The sequence below is a fragment of the Magallana gigas genome, chromosome 10 (genome assembly GCF_963853765.1).
Source record: "Magallana gigas chromosome 10, xbMagGiga1.1, whole genome shotgun sequence".
Lineage (NCBI taxonomy): Eukaryota > Metazoa > Mollusca > Bivalvia > Ostreida > Ostreidae > Magallana > Magallana gigas.
In genome coordinates, this window is record NC_088862.1 from 6,608,290 (window position 1) to 6,625,034 (window position 16,745).

General features: G+C 31.6%; 1 pseudogene; it reads left to right on the plus strand.

The window, feature by feature from the left end:
• The first annotated feature begins 1,788 nt into the window (after positions 1 to 1,788).
• LOC136272253 (autophagy-related protein 9A-like) overlaps positions 1,789 to 16,745 on the plus strand; it is a 161,812-nt pseudogene continuing 146,855 nt past the window's right edge.

Below are 16,745 nucleotides of genomic sequence, written 5' to 3' on the forward strand. Positions count from 1 at the left end.
ATATGAAAATATGTGACATAATCAAGATGTTTTCCATACAATTTGGTAAAAGTTTGTTGTATGACCAGCAAGTAATTCATCAAGTAAAAGTCAGTTACACTTTGTAACTTTCTCGAAAAAACTTTTAATCATTTTAATTCTTTTCAAGGAAAACATTATTTGAAAAAAATAACTTTTTGCATGGAATATGGAAACTTAAATACACAAATAATATATATATATATATATAAATGTATTTGAACAGATGTTTAGCTTCTGTGCATCATACATATTTAATCCTACTTACACAAGACATAAATCCCTCAACTTTAAGCGATGATATGATGATGTGAAAAAAATGACTTGCCGGTTAATTTGCCGGACAAGATCATGAAAGGTTAACTATTAAAAGGTCATATATGGCACACGTACATTACACTAGAATTCAATTCTATTGAAAATTAGTGTTACTTGTAAGTTCATTCATTTGTTGGGTTTTTTATGTTGTTTTTTTTCTTTGTGCAGACTATCTATCTTCGTGGTGGGCTTCTCAACCTTCCTGTTACAGTGTGAGAACTATGACATCCTGTTTGCAAACTCTAAAAATGACACGCAAAGGGTCACAACTCCTAAGGCAGCGTTGCCTTTAGGCCAGTTTGTTCAAAAGCAGGTATACTGCCGCAGTTGTTTTGTCGTTGTATACATTTGTAATACTTTACGATGTTCTGGTTTCTAGTTGTTGTATTAACTTAAGAGTGTATAGGCTTTGCAGATTTATATCTTAAACTAATTACATACCTTGGACATACCTTGCTACTAGTACATACAATAGACTAGTAACATACTTCATTACAGTTACATACATTGAGAACATCCCTCAGACATGTTACATACCCTGGTTACATGTACATAGTAACATTTCTTAAGTTATAGTCAATTCATGTTTCACTATTAAACATTCCTTAGATACTGTTACATACCCTAGACTGATAATTTACATATATCTCAGAATTGTATTTTATACTTTAAACCAGTAACATTTCTAAAACTAGTTACATACCTTGCACTTAATTGATATTCATATATCTTAAACCAGTGTATATAATCAATATGCCATTACATTGTGAGGATGTGTGTTTACAGTAAATCATTGACATTAAAATTGTTTTTCTCTGCTAATTATATAACATATTTATGTTAATTTGTAATGGTAGGTTTGACTTTGGGGTCACCGCCTGTTTGCATGTAGTTTTTGCCTTTTGGGTTTTCCTACTTATCAAGGCTCCATATATGTACTGTAACAAATAGTATAAACTATTTATAGATGATTTCAAAATATTACCATATTCTTAATCTGTAAAACATTCTGATTTGAGACGTCTTTTGTGCTCATATTTTATGTTTGATAAAAACAAGGAAATTATGCATTTGTAAAATAAAAGGGACAAGATTACTACATGAATTATATTATATATTTATAAGTAAATAACACTTTGGTACTTCTTTGTTAAAATGTTTAAATGGGTACCACGGGTTTAATGGTTATGTATATCTTATGTAATAGGACTCCGATTGTGGACTGATTTGACAAACATGAAAACACACTACTCGTTGAATAAAAATCATATACCATCGCAAAGCAGGAGATATCTAATATTTATTACTCAGTGATATTTTCTCACAATATATTGAAGTTATTGCTTGCATAAAAACTAAAAATAATGTGTCTCTGATTTATGTACTATACTTGTATCAACAGTACAACCAAGGAGGCTTCTGCGGAGTAAAGATACATGATGTGTGACTTTTTTCTCCGACTTGTGGCAAATCCTCTATTCCTTCTTTAGATACGCGAACGTAATTGATTGCTTTCATACAGTTTAGAAAAAAATATATAGTTCATATTAAAGACCAAAAAGTGTTTAACACATGTTTATACAATAGAAAACAAATTGAAAAAATGAAATTGACTCTTCTTCTTTTTAATCCAGTTTTCTTCTTCAGACTTTTTCAAACTTTGACATGAATTGTAAAATTTTGATAAGATCAATTTCAGTAAAAAAAAAAAAAAAGAAAACCGTGTAATCAGAGTTGCATTGGAGGATTTTGAATAGAATAGATAGAATGTCAATTTAAACAGAATGTAAGTTTAAACAAATTATAGTTTTTGAAATTGAATTGGCCTACTTTACTTTTCAGACACTTAAAAGAGAACCTTCAATGTTAGGATCAGGAAGATGGTATGTTTATTCTATGTTCATTGGCTGGATGGTCGTGGCCGTTTTTATACTATATTAATCTCCTTGAGATAAAGAGCCGATCTGTATAAAGATATAGAAAAATGTTAACATTTTAAAGCTACGTAAAATATTTCAATAATAATTTGATAATTCTTTCTTTACTAGTTAAATCAGTTGATATTTAATTTTTTCATCAATACACTATGTTTTTTCTTTGATACGTCGATTAATAGAAAAATTCTTTAATTCATTTCTTAAATATTTGTTTAAAAAATATGTTGATTGCCAAGCCACCACAATCTTTGACCCTTTTACAAGTGATCAATGTTTGCTCTCAAACACTGATTGTATTCAATTGGTATTTAATTAAGTCATCTTCTTTATTCCAATTCGATTATAGGTCAAATTATGCGAGACTTTATTTACGGCATTATAACGAGCTTGATCAAAAATTTGATGCAAACTAAGAATAATTTATCTCAGAGCGTTTAAAAATCTCCTTTAAAAAAGATCATATATTTTATGAAATACAATATACATGTAATTTCATGTTTCTTGATATTTTTAAAGTCTGAATAGAGGGTATCGGTTAGCCAACAACTACATGGATATATTTACTTCACAGCTTATAGTTATATTAGCCAAGTAAGTATGCATTTATTTGCTATTGAATTCATTCTTTATGATTAAAATTACCTAGATGTTTTAAAAATTAATAAATTATTGATATCAAAACATACGGAGTTTATACTGTTTTCTGTCCCCTGACAATAAGTGTATTTTATCTTAGAAATACAGGTATATTGTTTTCTTTGATTAAGTTTGCTATATCTTACAAGAGAATAACACTCTTTAAGTGTGTTTCATTTGACAGTACTATTAAATTTGCTTTATCTTACAGGATTGTTGAGCTATGTGATGCATACTTTATTTTACATGAATGTGGCATTTTTTGCTGGTTCTGTGCTGGCCGTGCTGGTTGTGCTGACTGAGATTGATGAGGATGTTCTGGCTTTGGAGCACGTGCTGACCACCATGGCAGTTGCTGGTGAGCACAGTGCCTTTTTGTGTCCATTCTTATTTTTTTTTTTTTAATTTAGATTAAGAAAGTATTTTGATTTCTAATTTATGCACAATGTCATGTTATTGCTGAAAATGGATGGATTAAACCTGTGGCATTTCCAATTTTGCATGTCTGATTGTGACAGCGTGTGAAGTCTTTATACCAGATGAGGAAATGCTTGATTGAATTTAGATCCAAGTTATTAACAAAATGACAAGTTACACGAAACATTGTCAACTGCATGATTAAGGGAGTGGTGAACAGTTTATACATAATGCTTATAATTCTGTTACTGTAGAAAAATTTGAATGTCTATTTCTACATACACAAAAAGGAATTAAAATATTTATGATATTAAATATCGGTAATATATTTTGTGAATCAATTGAAGTTTTTCCAGTAAAGACAAATACTGCTTTAAAATATATATGATTGTGATGCTAGTAAACTTCGATTTTGTTTCAAAATTAATAATTAGTATAGTGTTAACTTGATTGTATATTGCTCTATATAAAGTTTATAATTATTTGGAATTTCTATTAAATTTATCAGACATTTTTCATGTTCATGACATGCTATGACCAAATTATATAAGTAAAATTTGACTCAATATTATTGTTTCATTTTTCCAATTTTGTTCAGCATTTAGTGTACTGCCCTGAGATTCTGATGAGGAACATCTTGGCCCATGTCCACTACATGCCTCCTGATTGGTCAGGCAATGGCCACATATCCAAAGTCCGCGATGAATTCTCCATATTTTTCCAATACAAAGTTGTAAGTCATATACAGTAAAACACAGTTAAAATGAGCATGCTTATTATAAACTGATGCTTACAGCGAAGTGATTTTCATTCCCTGTGACTATATTACATGTTGTAAACTTGACGGATATGACAAATTATGCTTATAACAAAGCAAAATCGATTGCCCCTTGTGCTTTGTTATAATTGGTTTTAGTTTATACCTTTGTAACACTCTCTTTTTGAATTCCTCTATATATTGACTAATCTAACAATCCTACATTGTATGAGGAAATTTCTGTTTTCTTGTATTTCATAATAAATAAGAATGTATTGCAAGTCATTTCATGATTTATAGTTAATTTTCCTCTATAAATAAAGATTCATGTATCAATAGCTTGATAGTCAAAGCTTCCAATGAACTCTTTTATCATTGTTGTAGGCGTACTTATTTGAGGAGTTTTTAAGTCCCCTTGTTACCCCTATAGACATCTCCTTTTCCCTGCGTCACAAATCAATGGAGATCGTGGATTTTTCCCGTAACTTTACGGTAGATGTTGTCGGAGTGGGGGATGTGTGTTCCTTGCACAGCTGGACGTCCGCAAACGAGACAACAAAATGGATGATAGGGTAAATACATGTGTAATAATGGCGAATGCTAATATTTTTTTTCCAAATAGTGTTATAGTTTCTCAAATTCACAATAAAAATAAAAATGTGATGAAGTTTAAAATCTCTTTAACTTTTATTTAAAAAGATAATTGATATGAAAACTAATAAATAGAATGAGTACAATGGATGTATTTTCTGCTGAAATTTAACAATTGTATAATTTTAACAGGACAGGGAGGAAGAGCCTCAACCGTCCCCGAGGACCAACATGTTTACCCCAGACCAGAGCCCCTCACAGGAGGGCAAGATCCAGATGTCCCTCATGCACTTCCATGTAAGTGTTTGAGCAGTTTAAGCTGAAAAAAGACTTGTCAAAGATACAGTATATGTATACAGAGAAAATTCTTGAACAAGTAAAACATAATACAGTGCTGTTATCCTGAAAGCTGACAAAGATAGGATACAGGATAGGATACATGAAATCAAACTCTTTCCTATCCTATCCTTCATCTTGTAGCCAATTCGAGTTTAAATTTCAGAGTGGTTTTTCGAAACGAAAATTACTTTTGAAATCCATTTACAACAATAATTTTGTTCATAACAGAAAGTAAAACATTACAAAACTATTATTAATGTATATTTACATGGAGGAAAAAAGAAATCGATGCGCGCTATTACTTTTATCAATTCGGAAACAGCGCAAGTATATTGTTACTGTAATTTTTTTGGATGAACAATGCGGCGTAGAATAACTAGATATAATATGTTTTATTGCTTTATCTTAAGACTACAACATTATAAAAATAGAAGTATTCAGTTTAGGAATATTTTGACAAGTATCTTAATAAAAGACGAACGTTGTCTGTGTGTAATTATTATGTTTCATTTAATTTCTTCAATGTCCGATCACTAGGACGTATAAGGTCCGATAATATACTGAACAGATCAAATTAAGAAATGTTATAACTATAAATTCAAAAGAATTTATATCTTTTCAATATCATATAACAACAAATGTGGTATTTTAATGTATTCATAAACTAAAGCTTTCCCGAATAGTGTTTACATTTATCGCCGACAGAATCAGCTGAATACCGATTATCTCCGTGCATATCATATTATAAGGAAATGAATTAGATTAAAATGTTTGTTTTAAATTTTAAATAAAAGTCCTTTATCTCCTTTTTCATCATTATTATACATGTATACATAATAAAAACAAAACCTATATCGCTTACCTGTTTGTTTACGTAATTGAGTACACTCCGTGTACGATTTAATATCACAGATGCACAGGTAAATAAGTTACCTTGTTCTAAATATTTTCGGTTTTATGTACATGTATTAATAAGACATTTCGATTATTACATTAGTCAATAAATTGTATATAAAATGATTTTTTTTAAATTAAATTTTCGTTTTATTTAACTCGTATTCCTAAATATGGATGGCATGAGATAGTATAGGATAGAGCTGTTTTGCAGGATAGGATTCAGGATATAGGATAGGATAGGATCGCTTTGTCAACTTTCATGATAGCAGCACTGTACATGTACTTTGAATAACATACATGTACTAAAAAGAAGTAATATTCGTTGGGATTTAAAATTGGTGTTTTCTTCAAAATATTTACAAACTTAATTGAAAAGAACTGTATTATGCTATTAGTCAAATTTGGCCTTTATAATTCGCCATTTTTTAAAGTGTGTCAGGTACATTAATTTGTTGTGTTAATTTTAGAAGAGTTTACATTTTAGGCTCAAACCATATATAGTCCTTTCCATTTTTAAATTTTACTGCCATTGCTAACTAGGCAAAATTGCTAATGCACCACTTACTATTTCTTTGATTGTTTTAGATCTGAAGCAACAAAGATTGATTAGTATATTATTTTAACAGTTCATTATAATACAGAAAATGAAACATCATTTGTTGCAAACTTATTGACCAGTTGCTTTGAGTACTGTGTAGGAAACATTGGTACCCCCACTGTGTGATTCACATATCAATATCAGGTGTGACCTCTGTTACCTCCATTTGCTCGGATAAATGCACTGTGTCTGTCTTGTCGCCTAGTAGTCACGCGGCGCTTTGAAACTCTTGCTAAGTTCCTCACACTTCCGATTTGTACAAATTTCCAGTACAGCCTTGCAATTGACATGTGGTGCCTATTACACACTATGGTTACCTAAAAAAAAATTGCTTTTATTCGATAAGCTTGCTGCATCATGTTTTGGCCAATATCACAGGTAATTGTTAAATTCTATTAAATTATTAAAAAGATTTTCTAACCTCTCTAAAGGAGCATCCTGCAGAGACCATACCAACTGCCCTGCCACGCTTTTCTGTGGTCAAATGCGGCATACCCTGTCAGTTTTTTTTTGTGAGTTTTTAGTAATACATGCATCAATAATAAGAACACAAAAAGAAAAGTAAAGATTTATTTTTCCAAAAGAGTGTGAGCACGATTTGAGCATATGTAAAGAACAGTTACGCTTCGGTTAACATATTATCCATTTAGCTGTTTGGGCATTCAAATGTCTTACTTATGATTAAGGTCAACTATTTAAACATTAAATTTATCTTTAAAATTTTTAGGATGTAAATATTATTTCATTTTAAATGGTGCGTTAGCAATTTTGTCCAGTATATGTTTAGTATGGTTATTTTCAAAAAAAGGAATTTTTTTAAAATGAATCCCCATGAAAACATTTTACCAGGATAAAATTCATTGAAATTTCTGCTTTTACAGTTTACATATTCTGTTCGTATGGATAACTACATACATTACATGGTATACACCAGGTATAGAGAAATGAATTGTTCACTGCATGATTGTGTGTAAATTTAATGATGCTCTGATAACATTAAATTTTACAAATAACAGCTTACAAACCGAGAGTGGAAACCTCCCAAGGAATGCAGTCTGTTCATCAATGACATCAAAGAAAAAGGTATTAAATACACATGGTGTTTAATACGTTCATTTATTTATTTTAATTACTGTATACAGGGTTATTTTCGCCTCTTTTTAATTTTGCCCTTCTTCACTTGCAAACAGTTTTGTCTTGTTTTGAATTCGCTTAGACATAGTTGTGTTGAAAGAGAGATGAAATGAGACATTGTAATTTGCCCATATTTAAATTTGCCCCTGGTGAAAGGGGAGAAAAATATAACAAGGGTGAACATTTCCCTGTATATAGTAATATGTTTATAAGATTGAATATGTTTTTTTAAATTATTAGAATGGTACATTTATTGAAACAATTAGAAGGTAATTAAATTTTTCATTTTGTTTAACAGCCAATAGAAACACTACTTCTCCAAGCATCTTTAACCCTGTGACCCAGAATATGGTGATGTCATCTCAGGGGTCCCTTACAGAGTATCTTTCTGGACTACAGTCCAGCGGGGCAGGAGCCCTGGGGGTAAGTTTTATAAGACTGAAACACTCAACATTATTGTGCATGGGAATGACTCCAAATTAGTAAAATGTTTATTGGCTGTTTTTTTGAATGGTGACTGGCTTTTAATGTACATTGACACAATTATTTCTTTTAAATAGTTAATTAAGTAAAATGATTTCCTTATGTTTTTTGGGGATTTTTTTGGCTGGTTTCTTATTCATATCATAGTTATATATTTTTTATATGCATGTTTGTTTATTTGAGAGCATTGATGTGTTATCATATAATTCAATGGTTGCAGGAAAGTGCAACAGACCAGGTAAATATTAGAAGCAAGACATTCATACCTCCCTTTACACTGCACTCTTGAAAATCAGATGCTTTATATGCTGCTTTTTGCTATTCTTCTTATTGTGCCCCCCTTCGAAGAAGGGAGGGCATAGTGCTTTGCTCATGTCTGTCGGTCGGCCAACCAATGCTTTCCATTCATTTTCTTCACAGAGGTTGCATGTATTGAGATGAAATTTAGTGTACAGATTTATTATAATATTATCTAGGTCATGTATGATTGTGGGTATAGTCGAGCAATTTTTGATAAGAGTTATGCTCCTTGGACTTTGTAAAATTCTACTTATTTGCTTTTTTCGTTCATTTTCTTCACAGTCTGTGTCAAGTATCTTAAAAAAAAAGTTGTTTAATCATTGAAAGCACAATAGAGTTTTTCTTGAAAATAACTTTTAAATCCATTTTATGCAAGGAGCCTTGTTAGATATGATTATAGCTTTATTTATACTACTACCGGGTATATTAAAATAATAGACTCAAATTGTGGGGCTTTAATACCGAGAAATTGGAAGAGTACTGTCTTTTGTTTTATATATTTTAAACATAATTTGTACTTGAAGATTACCAATTTGTTTTTAATTTTTTCTCAATCAAGCTTTGCTTATTAATAATGAACAAAAATTCCTTTTAAAAATCCAGAAATCATCAGGATTTTTTGGATTTAGAATCGTGCGCATGCACATTACATGTACATTCATGTTTAATAACGGGAGGCTCTTTAGTTTACGTTTCCCCAATATCACACTTGCTTGGATAAACTTAGAAGCGATACAACAAATACGTGTAAATTTTCATAAATTTTTTTTCATATATTCTGTTCATCAAAGGGAATACAAGAGATAACTCGAACTCATCAGTGCATTTAATATGAAAATCCCGAGAGTTTCGAATGTTAACATGGTGTGTATATTCGAATAAAAAACGTTATTGAAAAAGTGTTGAATCCTTTTGAAAAGACCACAGGGGCTCGTCACGAAGTTACGAAGTTTTAACCCTTGTATATCTCTATTTATATCTTTATTTATCACCTCTATACAATACAATATACCTTGTGTATTTTATTGTATAGAGGTGGTAGATATAAAAGGGTTAAACATTTCCCAATGAGCCTTAAGTTTATTGTATAGAGGTGGTATATATAAAAGAGTGATGTAAATGTCAACAATATGGTGTGTCGATGTATCTATTTCGTAAATGTCTGGTATCATATGCAATGTCAACCCGCGCACGCACAGGTCCAAGTCTATTGTTTTGTATAAAAATTCTTTTTACCATTTCAGTACACCAGCCTTGCATCAAGCATCGCCATACAGAGCGGCATGTACCCCGAGTCTACTCAAGTGTCCATGGCCCCCAGTGTGAGTGGGGTCCACCACAGACTCCGGGGGGCCATATCCACCGCTGAAGGACCCCTGGAACGGTCCATCGGTGGACCAGTGGGAACCATGCAGGGCTCGACCAGATGTCTGGTATCATATGCAATGTCAACCCGTGCACGCACAGGTCCATATATATATATATATATATATATATATATATATATATATATATATATATATATAGTTAAATCCAAAAAATATCGCAGTGTCCGGTTGTATATATAGAAAATTTGAAAAACGAAAGACAACACAGAGTAAAACGTTAGCGCTTTCATTTAAAGCGCTAACGTTTTACTCTGTGTTGTCTTTCGTTTTTCAAATTTTATATATATATATATATATATATATATATATATATATATATATATATATATATATATATAAATATATATATATATATATATATATATATATATATATATATATATATACGGTACCAGTACATCTAGATGTCTCAGAGAGAGAGAGAGAGAGAGAGAGAAGAGAGAGAGAGAGAGTCATGGAGGAATACCGGTATATATATATATATATATATATATATATATATATATATATATATATATATATATATATATATATATATATATATATATATATATATACATGTATATATATATATATATACAGTACAGCTCACGAGTATCCCGACACCCACCGTGTAAAAAACACGGTGGAAAATGGTCTGTGTCGCACCGTGTACACGGTGTGACACCGTGTATGTGTATTGGAAAATTCAAGAAAAAGCACTGTGTAGCACCGTGGCCGCCTGTGTAACTCCATGGCCACTGTGTTACTCCGTGGATATCGTTACCTGAGACTTTGATAGAAATAGCGTATGTTTAGAAATAAATAAATTATGGCTAAACAAGGTTTGAAACATATAGATCCTTTTCATATTTAAAAAAAAATATCGACTTACGTTGCATGGACCTAGAAAATTGTCGGGGCTGTCAACGTGAAGTTAAGTTTTTGTGATCTGAAAACTCGACGTAAATGGGTGCCTTTTATTTCATTTGTTCTTAAATAAATTGAAATAAATTCACCAAATATATTTAATAATCAGTTGATATATAATAAAAATTCAATCAATTTAATCGTGTTTTTTTTCTAAACACACGTGATGTTGTAACTGACGATCCGATTAAAATGTCGGGAGCTTAAACGTCTTATTTTCTGTTATCTGAAAACTTTCTGATTTATTAATTAATTTACATTCTTAATATAAACCAATTAAAAATGAAAAATGAAAACATTTCAGATCATGTTTTTTTAAAAACACGTTGATGTGCTGTAGTAAATAACAACCCCATATTACCGGTGACTCGAATAATTTGGACTTCAGCTATTTATGGAGCAATAAAGAAACAAAAAATCACTTTTATATTATAGTTTATAGTTAAATACCTGTACAAACTCTTGTTAAATTATATTCAAGCATTGTACAGGTACTAAAAATATACCCGCATTTCATAAAATAACTTTCAACTTTATTTCCGTATAGCGGGTAATGGCCTCGTGATTTCACATGAAAAATCCCTCGTGCGATACACCTGTACGGAAGCTGATCAGATACACAATATTGTCTTTCATCTTGGGTTCTATACACAACAGGTGTTATTGTCTGTCTTGTTAAGTGTCATTGTAATTTACAACTAACTGTGTGTATATTTGGACGTCTGAACAGGTGTACTCGAGATGCCGTTATTCACACCTTTCCACGGACACCTGTTTGGTAACTCATCACAACCCGTCGTGTGTATGGTCTGAATATATCTTTCTTCTACTTTGTTAGTTCCATGATTTTTTCTAATCTCTAACAAACAAAAAATTGTCTGTAGATATGTACACAAACAACTACACGTAAGACTATCGGCGCGTGGATCCGGAGAAAATTCAGCAACTCTATAAATGCGGGAATTTCACAAAGTATTAACTTGCGATAAGAAATTACTTACCGGGTACACATACATGTATGTACGAAAAAACTTGATCGATTAAAAAGATGAATGAGATAATACCGGTAACTTTTTGCAAGCATTTTAAACAGTTAACACAACTTTATTTACTTTATAACCAATCTAATATGTGTGATGTGAAATAGCGTCGAAATTTTAACAAACAATCTTATTACATCGTGTACTTTACAAACTTTTAGTCAATGTGTTAAAATCGTTACTAAAATTATGGATCTAAAATAAATGAATTAAATTTATACAAATAGAACTCTTATAATTCAAAAATGATTGCACAAAAGTACACACTGAGAGAGAGAGAGAGAGAGAGAGAGAGAGAGAGAGAGAGAGAGAGAGAGAGAGAGAGAGATTCTACAACGCTATATTCCAACTCCATACATGCAATATAAGAAGGAAGAAACTAAACATTTCAAACACTAAATACTTCATTGCTAAACTTTTTTCTATTTTGCGGACTAAAAAAAAACAATAGAACGACATTTTTTCGTTATCATGGAAGGAACACGTGGTCTATCTCGCGGGCTGATTTGATTGAACGGGATAGCACGTGGACTCTGCCTGCATAGATTCTATCGCAATTTTAGGGAAAAGGGTTCAATATAATGGAAACTATAAATCTAACTTATTAAACTGAATTACAAGTAAAATGTACTTAAGAGCATGTCTACGAGAAAACAATGCAAAAGGTAGTGGTAGCAAGGTTCTCTGATCAACTTCATATTTTGTGTGAAACATTGTGCATCTAAATGAATAAATTTGCCATAAAAAAAAATTTGATGAGGTCAGTCTAAACTTGGTTCTGCAGCACTGTTACTAAAAATAGAATTTTGACCCTTTTAAGAATAAAATTTTGTATAAATCACCAAATTATTGTTAAGAATTCTGAGTTTAGTTTAATATGAATTCAAAAAGTCATTTAGAGTTAACACTAACAAGGTACACTTGTGTAATTCATTTTGTGAGAATTCCCATATATTATTTCTGTTAAGTGCAGATAGGTCACGAATCTGGCATGTTTCCAATTTTTAGTAAAATTGTGAAAATATAAATTTTTTAAATGCTTAAAGGTCAGAAAATGGCACTTTAAATTCACTAAATCTGTTTCTAGTTATAAAAGGACATTTATCTTTACAATATATCAAAAATCTGTCTTTGGACTCTCCATTATATTGCAAATATATTGTCTTAAAGTTGGACATTTTTCTACTTTTAAAACTCTCCAGAATCTGTAGTTTGGCATTAGCTTTACATTGTAACATGTATTTTATGGGGGAAAACCAGACATATTCGCGAGCCAAACAATATTTTACTGAACTGAAGGATTGCTTCAACACGTTTCAGGTGTTTTTTTTAAATCAATGTCATTAAAACACGAGAAATCTACACAAGAATCAAAACTACATTGGTTACAGTTCCAAATTCTTCATAGGATTGTTCCGACAAATAAATATCTTTTCAAAATAAAAAAAGCAGAGTCTCCTGTATGTACTTTCTGTAAAAGAGATGAAGAGAGTATTGGACATTTATTCTATGAATGTACTATTGTAAAAGAATTATGGTCTGCTGTTGAAGACTGGATCTTGCAACAGTTTGATCTGTTAATAACATTTGATAAACAATCAGTTCTGTTTGGAAAATATAAAAATAGAGATGTTTATAGATTTTTTAACTTGTTGGTTCTTATTGTGAAACAATATATTTTTCTTGTAAATACAAAAGTAATACAAATACAAATATACATGGATTAAAAAATGTTGTAATAGAAAGGCTCTTGACTGAAAAATATATGCTAATGAGAAATTGTAGATATAAGGAGTATGAAAGCCATTGGCAAAAAATATGTGATAAGCTATAGCACTGTATTATATATAGTTAAATTGTCATTTTATTGTGTCTCATCTCAATCTTGTTTTGAACTGTGATGTGTTTTATCCTTTTTTCCTCTCTTGAGTATCCCTGTAGAACAGGGATCTATCACATGATTATTATTTAAGTTTTATATCCATATGTGAACAATGCCCCACACCTTTCCCTTGCTCTCTCCCCTTTATTTATTCTCTCTCTCTCTCTCTCTCTCTCTCTCTCTCTCTCTCTCTCTCTCTCAAAAATTTACTTTCACTACATAAGAACTGTATAATATAGAATAATCATATACTTAAAAGCTTTTCAAGATGATTATATAAATACATGTTCAAGATAAGTCATGTATGTATGTATATATGTTGTGAAAGTGAAAAACTCAATAAAAAAAAACCACTCGAGAAATCATGGGAAAATGGGAATTTGAATATACATGTAAGCTGAAGTGGACTTATTCGCCAGTGCTACACATTTAGACAAGCAGAGTGCCCAATAGATACACGAATGAATAATTACGGGGGCAAAACTACAAAATTCAAAGTACTGAAATACTTAAAGCCGGGCTCTTTTGGTGTGTAATTTTACATATTGTTATATTCAGTAGTATATTCTCACTATATAACTCTATATAGACGAATAGTCAATAATTGTAATATCAGCTCCTCCGAAAAATATTGACCGGTCAATATTTTTTAGATATTGACCGGCTAGGAATAATATCTAGAGAACATTCCCTCTATTTCAAATAATCGCCTCTGATTTGTTGATTCGTAAACGGTGACGTAAATAATTCTTCGCGACTCCAAAACAAGGTGACGTCATAATAGACAGTCAGTCAAGGCAAGTAAACAACGAACGCGCAATGCAATGGTTTGCTATCATAACGGATATAAGGATTTGCGAATTACTGTGAAGTAAAATCAGGTAGAACACCTGTCTGATAATTCTTACGGTCGGCAGAATATCACAAGTGACCGTTTGATGCTGAGGATATTTTGGAAATGAACTTTGCACAAAATTGAATTCGTGAATTCTTTGTTGAGCTGAGAAAATTACGGCGATCTGTTTTCAATTAGTTTCTTAAATTTTGGTTTGTTTCTTCATATAACAAAACAAATGTTGACTGTGTTTTCGGGCAACATTGATTATATTAGCCCCCTTGGTACAAAAATATTGCCCTCCGCTTCGCTTCGGACAATATTTCGTCCCTCGGGGGCTAATATAATCAATGTTGCCCTCAACCCCAGTCAATATTTGTATATTGTTATATTCAGTAGTATATTCTCACTATATAACTCTATATAGACGAATAGTCAATAAATGTAATATCAGCTCGTCCGAAAAATATTGACCGGTCAATATTTTTTTTGATATTGACCGGCTAGGAATAATATCTAGAGAACGTTCCCTCTATTACAAATAATCGCGTCTGATTTGTTGATTCGTAAACTATGACGTAAATAATTCTTCGCGACTCAAAAAACAAGGTGACGTCATAATAGACAGTCAGTCAAGGCAAGTAAACAACGGACGCGCAATGCGACGGTTTGCTATCATAACGGATGTAAGGATTTGCGAATTACTGTGAAGTTAATCAGGTAGAACATCTGTATGTTAATTCTTACGGTCGGCGGAATATCACCAGTGACCGTTTGATGCTGAGGATATTTTGGAAATGAACTTTGCAGAAAATTGAATTCGTGAATTCTTTGTTGAGCTGAGAAAATTACGACGACCTGTTTTCAATTACTTTATTAAATTTTTGTTTGTTTCTTCATATAACAAAACAAATGTTGACTGTGTTTTCGGGCAACATTGATTATATTAGCCCCCTTGGGACGAAAATATTGCCCTCCGCTTCGCGTCGGGCAATATTTCGTCCCTCTGGGGCTAATATAATCAATGTTGCCCGAAAACACAGTCAATATTTGTATATTGTTTACCAATCTCTCCTCCCCCTCTCTCTCTCTCTCTCTCTCTCTCTCTCTCTTTCTCTCTCTCTGCATGTATTATGTATTGATCTTTTCATTTTTTATACTTGAACTAGTGATTTTTAAATTCAGGAAGTAGGACCAAATTTCAAAGCCCCCCCCCCCAAAAAAAAAGAAAAAAAAACAAACAAAAAAAACCCCCCAAAACAAGCAAACAAACAAAAGCAAAAAACAAAAGGATCACCTCCATGAAAAAAAAAATGATTAAACATATCTTTGTTGAATTTAACAGAATATTTTTAAAAATGTGGAAGTGGTGTGGTATCAATTGCCAATGAATGTCCATCACAATAAATGATCATAGAATAAGGTAGATTTGGTAATTATTTTTGTCCGACAGTATAAAGGATTGAACTTTTATTGTTTGAGGGGTAGAGGGACCCGATATCAAGCCTGAAAAAAATGTTAATAAAAAATATGATGCATCATAAATTACGCTTAAAATTAGTAAATATCAGCAGAATATCAGCGTAATTAATATAGAGACACATTTTATTAGCATTTCATTTTTTCAATTTTTTTAATCACAAGACAATATGAGAGTGTAAAAATTTTGACTTTTTTATGAGACTGCTTCATAACTCTGGGACCAGGTCTTCTTATGATGGGTTATAATTAAATAACATCCCAAATTACAATCCAACAAAAACAAGTTATGATGTCTATTTAACATTTGGGATAACTTTTTTATACCGGTAGTTTATGTTTATATTCATATGTGGTTTTCGCAGGTTGAGATCCCCGGGGGAAAGGGTAACCTAACACCTCATTTTTTCCTTTACAACTATATTTTAATTTTAAGAAAAGGTACAAACTTTAATTTTTTCCAAGAGGAGATAAACTGCTAAAAGAGAGGTAGGGAGTAGACCTCTCTATTAATTTCAGATGTACTTACTGTGTTACATTCTCAAGAACTTAAAAAACCCTGGCCCCCTCCCCGTCATTTCAAGATTCCATGAAGTCTAAGCTTAACATCTAAAGGGTAGTTTACAGATGGCCAGTGAAATGTACACGTATAGAAATGTGATGTCTATTGCAACAGACTCCGGTGATAACGATGAAAAATTGTACGAGGCATTCCTAGTGAATCCCGAATTATTTCAACATAGAAAGAATAATCTTAGCGTGACCAGGCTACGCTCAGGTCATACCC